General features: G+C 48.1%; 1 protein-coding gene across 1 annotated transcript in view; it reads right to left on the reverse strand.

Annotated features, from left to right (window-relative positions):
* LOC146831609 (galectin-3-like) overlaps nucleotides 1-7,325 on the reverse strand; it is a 75,257-nt gene extending 67,932 nt beyond the window's left edge. Inside the window, exon 1 of the mRNA XM_085605959.1 lies at nucleotides 7,188-7,325. The gene's annotated coding sequence lies outside the window, so the exon portion shown is untranslated. The remainder of the gene's footprint in view (nucleotides 1-7,187) is intronic.
* Between the last annotated feature and the right edge of the window lie 1,080 nt (nucleotides 7,326-8,405).

Below are 8,405 nucleotides of genomic sequence, written 5' to 3' on the forward strand. Positions count from 1 at the left end.
ACAAATAAATACTTGCCCCCTACTGGTTTAGGCGGTAGGCCACGGCTTAAATTGTAATCCTACTCCCCAACACTTTCAAACTGCCATCCTAGAGCATTTTCATAATGCTCGGGAAGGACAGTACGGTGAAACCAAACTCGCTACAGCTTAACCTGATAGAAGTCTACCTGAAGCTTGTAGTTAACCACCCTGCTCCCCGTAGTGACCCCTGACCTCCTGCAACCCGTCAGCCGGAGGACATAAATAAAAGGAGCCAGGACTGCTCGTGGACCAGGTCTGTACCCCAGATCAGTGTATGCATCATTATTGTGTCAGGCACCCGGACCCGGCAGTCATTGGTGGCTGGCCCCGCGCGGGTGAGAAGGCGGGAGCTTTTACGACACACCCATGCCCTTCAACCGTGCCGAGTCCGCCGCATGGGAGCACCTGCCTCGCACTCGGCCTCACCCGCATTCCGGCCTCACCCTCACTGGCTGGAGGGAGCGCAGGTGAGCTGTGTGGGAAGGCGTGGTTAGAGACATTTTTAGGCATGGGCAAAGGGGGCTCTGGTCCCAGCTTTTCACCCCCCCCCCGTAGAGCCAGCTCTGTTCTACAGATAGTCTTGCCCTCGTGACCTTGAATAATGTGGATATTGTGTGAGACTAATCCAACATTCTGCTAACAAATGCGTTTGTTTTGTGCAACATACATCTATATATAAAAAAGAAAAAAAATGTTTTTAGATCCAAGCAGGATCTCGCATATGAGAAATCGGAGGGTGGAACGGGGATAATTCACACAGTATTATTAATGAGATGCTGCGTGTTACAATATTGAAAACACACATCACCATCCCCAAGTATTAGATGTAAACACATTTAGAATTTGAACGAGTGTGTGTGCACGGTCAGCGACCTGGCCAAAGAGGGCATGAAAAAGCTGAACCTGGATCATAGGTTAAAAGCGGATCTGAAAGGGGCCCCGAAAAATAGGTTTGGCCAAAGGCCCTCAAAATCCTTAAGATGTCCCTGGCTGTAGAACCCAAGCTCGGCAGAGGGCCCGCCTTGCTGGTAAGGGCCCAATTAGGGATAAGAACTTGGAAGACCATGAACGATAGAGAAAGAAGCTGAATATATCACAAGGACACAGATGCCGATGATCACCCCGACTGCCATAAGAACACAAGCGAACTGCTCTGCTGCAACAGTGCCACAACACCCCTACATCCCTGCTACAGCACCTTGGGCCTAGCGCAGCACCATGCAGAGGCCCAGTGAAGCTGGCCTGCAAGCTACCGCACGCTAGGGAGACCCAAAACTTATTTTAAATGTTTCAACCTAATGCAAGCAAGGAGATGATGGACAGGGTGCGCAAACCTTTCAGACACTCACCCCCAGTCACAGATCTGGGTTGAATCCATCATCGTTCTTTAGCTCATTTTGCCATCCCAGGTCCCACCCAGCCATATGCAAATCAGTCTGACCCTGTGCCTCATTGGAACAGTCCAGCCTGAACTGCCAAGCCAGGTCTTCCTTGAACCGGAAGCAAGCATACTGGCACCGGTTTCCGGGTAACACCCCTCATCAGCCAGGCTAGCTTGAATCCAGTAGCAAACTGAGCAAGGGACCCACATCTGGGCATACCCTGCCAACTTAGGGCGAAAAAATCAAACACAAGGAGATGGACAGAGCGCTGAAACTTTTCAGACACTCACCCCCAGTCACAGATCGGAGTTGAATCCATCATCTTTCTTTAGCTCACTTCGCCACCTCATTTCAGACCCAGCCATATGCAAATCAGTCTTGACCCTGTGACTCATGGACCTAATGCAAGCACAGCAGTGGAAAGGGGATTCCATCTGTGTATTTTTCGCATGCTTGAGTTGGCAAGCATGTGCACCAAAGATGATCAAACAAAAGATGCCCAGCCCAACAGGACTGCAGGTCAGTGACTGAGGCCTAATACTGTGCTAGCCTGGAATCTGTGACGAGAACATTCTGAGCCTCACATGAGTTATTGGTGTACCACACCGCGGTAATGGAGAAGTTGCTGACTGTCCCAGCAACGCTCCAATAAGGTGAAGTGCCTCACATCGAGTCAGAGACAGTCAATGCCATATGGAGCCACCCACACCGAGACGGTTGGGAGCAACCAACCGCAACACTAGGGCCCGATGCAGAAATTGTGGAAGGGAAGTGCACCCACTGGAAAACTGTCCGGCACAAGGGAAGAACTGCTACGGAGGGGGAGGGGGGAATAAAAAGGAAAGACCTCACCATTGAGGATACAGATAGGTGCAGCGCGAAAAGCCCCGTGGACGCTCACTGGACCAGAGGGGGAGCTCTCAGAAGATGTTTTCGTGATATACACCAAAGGCCACCCAGTGAAGTCGGGGGCAGAAACAGCATCTCGGTCGGCAGCCAGCAATTCCGTTCAAGGCAGCCGTCTGCTGCAACTGCCAGATATTACATTGCAACATATATATAACAATTATGAACTCTATGCAAGGCACGGAGGGGTTTGCCTACATGGGTAGCGCGTTACAATGTAGCTTAAATCAGGGAGACAGGTGGCACAGACAGCAGGAGAGTGGGCCTTCCTTTCACGTTACCTGGTAAAGCATCAATTTTGATAGATTATGAAAAAATTAAGCAACATTTTAACTTTTCTAATGGTTTTTCAAAAATAAGTAAAACCATTCCTTTCTGTGACTGTTGCACCAAGTTGCCACAGGTCATGTTCAGTGACTGTAAGCAAGTCTTGGCTTTTTATTCAACGCCTCTCTGAATCATGGTATTTGAAGTTTTATTTTAGTCATAATAAATATGTGCCCCTAATCCGAGGATGCAAGTACAGTCTGCTAAAGAGCCACTTGGCATCTTTACTCCGACTGACGTGTCCTTATGTCGATAAACCGGAAAATATTTATAATTTGGTCTTAGAATTCACAGCAAACGGCATTTCAAGGGGGGTGGTGGGGGGGGGGGGGGTCTATCCAAAATATGTTTTGACCCTTGGAAAGTTCATCCTTTAATCCCTTCGTATTATGTCAGCAGACTACACTCCTATTTTACTGTCCATTTTTTATTCCGTTTATGGCACTGTTTTCATAGCAGCACTCATACAAGTGCTGTGCGGTTTAATGGGAAGTTTGACCAGTGCGGTACTGGAGGATGAAAAGGTTAATTTGAGGAGCTGGGACAAGGGGCGTGTCACGAGGACAAACTGGCACAGAAGCCAAAGGACCCTTGTAATGCGAGACATTCAGCCAGCCCTGGCTTTCACCCCATCATCATTTCGCAACTTCGGATTTATCGTTGTATGCATACACGCGCACACACGGGGGGGGGGACACACGACACTGGACGGCAGTCTGTACTGCGTTTAAAGAGGCCTCTGGGTTGTCCATGTTGGAGTAGGCCGGAAGCAAAGGCCCTGCAGTGAACCCTGCGGAGGGGTTCTGAAGTCGAACCATATTGAAGAGGGGCGTTTATTGAGACTGGAATGTGGTGTTGTATTCACACAATTGTGGGATATACATATATCCAAGAAGAATTAGAGCAGTATAAATGCCAGCGATAAACTGTCACTCAACATGTCACACATAGGAACATTTCACATTCACATTTCAAAGGCCGAAGTGTCACACAAGAGACAAAAATCGAACTGAGAACCTGGCAACCCTGAAAGAGGTGGCCTTGTAGGTGTTAAAGTGGCGTTTACTTTGCAGGGGGGGGGGGGCGCCTGGCAGCAGACGAGGAAACTACATGTTCACACCTTCCAGGACCATTTAGCCATATTGGGCCGTTTTTTTGATACATGGCCTTAATTTCCACCCAAAAAAAATGCAGTCCCGTAGGGCTTTTTTTGCCACGGTCCTGGTTTCTTTCCCACTGTACCAGCAAAAGCTCACACCTGTAGCAGAAAACACCCCAACCTTTCCTTCCATGTGGACCTATGTGAGGGAAGGAGCAAAGAGGATGAGGATGGAGGAAGTAAGATGGCAGGTGAGGGGGGTGTAAAATGGAGGGCGCGGGCGGGCAGAAGCAACATGGAGGGCGAGAGGAGAGAAGCCAGTCAGTCAATAGGTCTTTATTCGATTCACATCATAAAAGACATTCTACACATATTAAAACAATTCATATACAATGCAATTCATATTACAATACAAGATAAGACTCATAAACCTTTAAAATATTACATAAAACAGTAGATTTAAAATAATCGCAACATGATAAAAATACAATTAGGGACACGCCAGTTAACCTAATGGTCCATAATATGATGCTAATTAATAGCAACTAACAAACACAAATCACGACTTAAGTTTCCTTGCCCCAAGGATCCATGCCCAACTAATAAATTTGGCAACACCTATTACTACAGGTTTTGAAGTATCTGTTTTCAATATTCTACTAGCAACCTGTCATTAGTCTGCAGACAGGTCGAAGCCAAACGCGTCGAGGGAGTTGGTAGATTGGGCAACAAAAAGATCCATGGTTTCAATCTTGTCTACACAAAAGGGGCATTTATCACTACCACGAGGACTCCAACTTTTGGTGAGTCCTCGCAGTGGTAGGGCGCCCACTCTAAACTGGTGATACAGTTTACGATCAAAATACTTCAGAATAGTATCCCAGTAACTTTCATAAACAGACTCGTCCTTAAAAACTAGGAAGGTGACAGTCATCGTGGTGCCTATGAGGGAAGCACATCTCCTGTTCTTAATAAAACTCCAGTATGCATCCTTAAGGACCTTTTTTGACGGGAAGACCTCTGAATCTGGGTTAGCCCATAGGTCACGCATCCCAAGATCAATCAACAGGGTTTTAATACTAGACAGCCAGGGTATCCTGTGCGACCCCTCCAACCCTTTGATCTCCAAGAGGGCTTTTGCGTAAGTCGTTAGTTCAGGAGTAGTCCACAGGCGACGCCAGAACGCCAAAGGTCTATACCCAGCCCAGTCCTCTATAGGCTGGATTCCCAGATCGTACAATAAGGGGATGCGCGGAGTGGATTGAGGGAGCCCAATAGCTGACCGGAGGAATTTATTCTGGGCGGTCATCAACTTAGACAAGTTAAAACCCCAGATCTCAGCACCATATAAAATGGCAGGTAGAATCTTGGAGCCGTAGATCTTCATGAGTGGAGCTATTGGTTTTGTTAAGGAGTGTTTATGCTCTTTCAGCAAAGCTCCTCCCAATTGAGCATGTTTGAGAGCGAGAAGATCCAGCTGGTGAGACCAGCTGCAAGTCTCGCTAAAGGTGACCCCAAGATAAGTAAACACTGCCGTTTGGGATAAGTTGACACCACCCAGACACACCTCCGCCTTAATGTGCCGGGGACCACGAAAAACCATAAACTTGGTTTTCCCAACATTTATCTCCAACTCATGCTCACGACAAAAGATCTCGAAGCGAGACAGGGCTAGCTGCAGACCCCGTCTCGTCTTCGAGATCAAAAGGGTGTCATCTGCGAACATGAGTAGGGGAATCTTCATTCCAGCCAGGGTAGGTGCATCAGTAGGGTTGTTGGGAAAAATAATTTATAACCCCATTGATGAATAATGAAAACAAAGTGGGAGCGAGCACACACCCTTGTCGAACACCTTTAGACACTTTAAATCTATCCGTCACCTCCCCAGGTTTACCCCAGCGGACACGGGCATACGTATTTTCATGGATGGTAACCAAAAAAGATACCAATTCTTTTGGCATGCCCATATCCGAGAGTACTTTCCATAACTTATCCCTCGGCACAAGGTCAAACGCAGACCTTAGGTCCACAAATGCCGCATACAACTTACCACCTCCCAGAAAAACTACCTTCCAGTAAAGAAGTACTACCCTGAATACTTGGTCCAGGGTCCCAATATGTGAGCGAAACCCTGCCTGAAGTGGGGACAGCACATCAAAATCAGACATCCAAATTTGGATACGACCCAGAACAAGACGGGAGAGGAGAGAAGCACCTTGGCAAGAGCAGTGCGGAGCGCAGGGTGGGTGAGGCACATGAAAGCAATGCAGGGATGGGGGAAGCACACGAGTGTGAGCCAACATGGAGAGAGGAGGTGAGGAGCACAGCACGCAGGTGGGAAGGGGATACAAGAGGGAAATAGATGGACACAAGAGTGTAAGGAAAGCCAACAGAAGCTAATGATTGCAAGCAAATGAGTGACAATAATGCCAACCAATGGGCTGTCTATATGCTCCCTGTAAACTGACTACAGGTCTTAGACAAATTCAGTGTGTGCTGCCTGGGAGGAGAGACCCAAAACGGCAAAGCATGAGATGCTTATAGAGGGGCGTACCCGAGCTGCAGGGGGCCCCCTCAGCACTGTACTCCGGCCTGACAGCTCCGAATTAAATCCGGAGTGGGGCCCCCTGTGTACCTTGCAGGGGGGGGGGGGGGGCTTTAAATTTTCGTTAGGCCACTGCAGATGACATGGGCTAACTTGAAGGGTCTGAGGAAAGCGAAGCGGGGGATACACGAGAGAAGAAAGAAGAGAGGGGCAGGCGAAAAGAGAAAACTGACAGAGAGAGGAAAACAAAGATGTCGGAAGTGGAGATCAGGGCAGAGGGGGCTAAATGTGTTTGAAGGGTGGGAGAAAATAGCGGGAAAATGAAGATAGAAGTCCAAGATAGAGGAAGCCTTCCTAAAACATACACTCGCACCCGTTGAAACACCCCAATATTCCTCCTTCCTTGTGCACATCAGGTGTATACGAGAAGGAGGGGCACTGCACCACAGTGATAAAGCATATACGAGGGGCACTGCATTGGGGGCCCACGCATGGACATGCAGTGCGATGGGTGCTTTGGGACCACTGAATGTGGGCAAATGGATGACACCGGCAGTAACACTCGGGAGTCTGGTCATGATCACTGGTATGTTGGGCAGCGGCAATTACCCTCTTGGGAACTAAACAATCCCACCTCTTTTAGCCCCAGAGTGTTGTCAGGTATGCAAATAGAAAGAAGAGTACTATATAGAGATCCTATTGGATTAAAAGCACCCGTTTCCGAAAAAAAAAGTGAAATCTTAAAGATAAATAAAAAAACATTGTGTGATTAGATAGGTAAGTGAGTAAATATAATTTTGCTAGGTCTCCCGTGGTTTCCTTTCCCCCACAGCCCTGGGAGGTGAACTCTACCGTGCCTCTGTCCTGGGGATACCCCACCTCAGCTTCGGAGGGTGCGATCACATACCTGCCGCTGCGGAGTAGCTTTCACCGTGTCTGGAGCCGGGGGGATGCCTGGGAGATGATCCGTGCAGCGCGAGCTCCGCGAGGAAACTTAGACGGCTCAGTCACGTTTATGGCTGAGGATCTGGCCACACCCTTTAAGGTCTGCCCAAAAAACCGGTTCGGAGGGTCCCGCCCCACGGTGATGCATTCCATGGTTAGGTGGGGGTTACTCGGGGCAGGCCCGGTCTTCTGTGCGGTTGCACAAGCTGTGACTCATACTGGATTTGTGGTGGTATTTTTTTTCCTATTCAAAACAGTGTGCAAAAAGGACCGTGTTTGCTGATAAACAAGTGTCAACGTTCGGTTGCGAAGTGATTCATGATAGTTTACTACAAATCCTATCTTTGCTTAAAACGCTCCCAATGGCAGGCACACCTTTTAAAAGTTCTGTTTGAGCGGGGGTATAGCAGAACGCATCGCACGCACACCTATGCGTTACTATAACTCTTACCTATCGTTTGCCAGGGCCTCAAAGTGCTTTAATGTGCTGATGGCGGTGTCGCACGTTGCCAAACACATCGAGGAAATAATCCCACCGTTAAAAGAGCAGGGCTTTAATATTTCCAAGGTTAATGCGCGAGTAAACTCAAGGTCAGTTTCTTGTTCATTGAGGTCAGTTCTTTCGTCACATTCTGAGATTTGCAGGCCTATTTAGTCTATATAATATCGAAACTTCAAGTACCAGAATGCCGAGAAATAAATATACGAACTCCATAAAGTTTTTACGCGTATCTGTGAAACTTGAGAGGTCTTAATGCGCCTGTAATATACCAGTAACCCCACCCAGGATCAGCGTAGCAGCAACGACCTCTATTTAACACCAAGCACTATATGGCTAATAATGCAAGTAGACTGGTGCGGTGAGTCGTACCCTGCCTTCCTAATTGCATACATGCCAACATGTTAGAACAGGAAAACAGTGTGGTTTGGGGGGAAACATGGGAGGATGTATTTTCCCCATTGACTTCTAAAAAAGCAGAGGCAGTCAGACGGGAAACAGCCAAAACAGGAGTTAAGTCTCTCCATCATAGAAACGACACGATGCTTCACTGTAGCATCTGCCTTTATTTCTGCCGCCTGCAATGTCCTGCTGCCTCGGCTGCACTTACTTTGCCTTATACTGCCCCTACCCCGTTCCTGTTTCCTCCCCTTCCTGGCAGTTCCTCTTCCAGACAGCAGC

The sequence above is a fragment of the Triturus cristatus genome, chromosome 5_1 (assembly GCF_964204655.1).
Source record: "Triturus cristatus chromosome 5_1, aTriCri1.1, whole genome shotgun sequence".
Lineage (NCBI taxonomy): Eukaryota > Metazoa > Chordata > Amphibia > Caudata > Salamandridae > Triturus > Triturus cristatus.